Raw genomic sequence first — 2,291 nt, forward strand, 5'->3', positions numbered from 1 at the left:
TAACAATTAAATACTGTGATTCCAGTTGCGTTTACAGTATTAGTTGTTTAACTGTATACAAAATAACATTTAAATACTGTGATTTCAGTTTTATTTACAGTTAGATGTTTTAACTGTATACTAAAAAATTAAAAACTGATTTTATTTGCATTTACAGTATAGTTGCTTAACTGCAGAATAAATATCAATGAAATACCGCGCTTTCAGTTGCCTTTAAATAACTGGTTTATTTACTGTACAAACAAATGAACGGTATTGTATATGGCAATGCAGTAACAGTAGGTACCAGGTAATCATTGTAAATTGAGTTTCTCACTGTACAATTTAAATGCTGAATCAGTGATTTAATATTAATCATTAATAGAATGACCCATATTCTAAAATATTTCAATTAACTACAGACAACAAGACATTTGTTAACAGGGTTATTTATTTTTTTTGTGAACATGAACATAAAGCACATTACCAAACCTTTTAGACAAAACTTCCTTGGGCTTGGACAAAACAGGAGCCCTGAAATTAAAGAAGAAAATACATTAAGAATTATGATGGTGATGTCGTTGTCATGTCAAGATACTTGTTCCTGATAGGAAGTGTGTCACATGGCTGCAGGAACACTCATGCAATTAGCAAGGTTGGAGTTATATTATTAGTAGGGATGTAACGATTACTCATGAGATGATTAAAAATCGATTTGAATATGTCGCAAGTTAGATCGGAGAGAAAATAAATCTCTGCATTGAAACAGCTGATATGCAAATTAGTTGTGACCGTTATCTGAACCTCACCTGTATCTAGTCAGTTAGCCTCCATGAAGTGAAGCCTTCATGAACTCCATGATGAAGGAGATCACATGGGGGTTCATGTATCAAGTCTTTCTCCTCACCACTCTCCCAGTCTTCCGGCTCATCTGCTCCTTGGCACTGCACTTGGTGGAGTCAGGATTAATCCTGACCAAAAACATATGAAATGAGTAAGAGGTTGAGACAATTGCAATTATCAGAGAGATATAGAAAATGCCAGTGGGAATAAAGTTAGGTATATAATTTTATCGGTTAATACCTCTGAATAAATTCCAAAGTTGTGCAGGTTTCCACCTGATACTCTAGGTTGAAAACATAGTAACAGGCGAAAAGAGTGGCCAAGACAGTGGTGAAGTCAGCCATGTGAGCAGCAGGTGGGATTATGACCCTCCCCTCGATCGACAGCATCCATTTTTTTGCAGTCAGGATTGTCTCTCCTTAAAGTCAGACATAACAAAAATCATATTTCACAGCAGTCCATTTTATAAATGATCTGGTTCACATGAATGACTGTAAAAACAGGGCAGGGAGCAAACATATCTTACAAGCTGTACATAAAACAGATAAAAGGAGCATATATAGTAACTGATGGCAAGCAAACTGATTACTACTTGTGTATTACTATTTTATTTTATTACTTATAGTGATAGTAGTCCTACTTACCGAGTTTCTGGACGTCGCGACGTGTGCTTGGTGGTGCTGCCTCCCGAAGGAAAACGCATACGGAGGCGGAGAAGGTGTAGAAAAAAAGAAAGGCGGGAAAATACTCTTCTCTTGCGCAGCATAAAAATATAAAATAACGACACAGTAACGACCATCGTACTGTCGCAGCAAGTACAACATGTATATATATACATATATCATTTTGTGGCTTCAGTAAGTTTAAAAAAAAGACAATCTGGTCAGTTAAAGTTACTGCTATCACAAGCTAGCTAACAGTTAACGTTACCAGTAGCTAGCTCTGTCTGCCCTCTCTCTCGCGATCGAAAAACAGCGCTCTCTCGGTGCCGTTTTCGCAGCCAAAGTGAAACAAATGAACGCAGACGACGCAAACACATAGAAACACAACAAAAAAACACACAATACAAGACAAGGTCTTATAAGAAAAGTTGTTGTCGGAGCCAGAGATGCAAGCGCTGTGATCGCGATTTGTCCCCTTTACTTTGACGTGATTGGCCATTCAAAGCAGGACCATTGAACACACTCGATCCTCATTGGATAAATTCATGTCAGCCCATGTCACCCCATACCCGCCAGTGAAAAAGAAAACGGAAAAAAACTAATGCTAGGAATAAAAAAAATGCCATGGTAAGTCATTATGACATAATGATTATTAAAGTCATAATTTTTATATGATATTTATATGATAATTATTGATTTCATTATGATATATATATATATATATATCATATAATATATATATAATATATCAAAGTCAAAACCTTAAAGTCAAAGTCAGCTTTATTGTCAATCTCTCCACATGTCACA

At 36.1% G+C, this 2,291-nt stretch overlaps 1 long non-coding RNA gene across 1 annotated transcript; it reads right to left on the reverse strand.

The window, feature by feature from the left end:
• Nucleotides 1-456: 456 nt before the first annotated feature.
• LOC133150966 (uncharacterized) lies at nt 457-1,291 on the reverse strand. The gene is made up of 3 exons (XR_009713842.1): nt 1,063-1,291; nt 789-950; nt 457-513 (listed from the first exon to the last, which is right to left on the reverse strand). It is a non-coding gene; the product is annotated as an uncharacterized LOC133150966 (long non-coding RNA).
• Between the last annotated feature and the right edge of the window lie 1,000 nt (nt 1,292-2,291).

Source organism: Syngnathus typhle, linkage group LG3 (genome assembly GCF_033458585.1).
Source record: "Syngnathus typhle isolate RoL2023-S1 ecotype Sweden linkage group LG3, RoL_Styp_1.0, whole genome shotgun sequence".
Classification (NCBI taxonomy): domain Eukaryota; kingdom Metazoa; phylum Chordata; class Actinopteri; order Syngnathiformes; family Syngnathidae; genus Syngnathus; species Syngnathus typhle.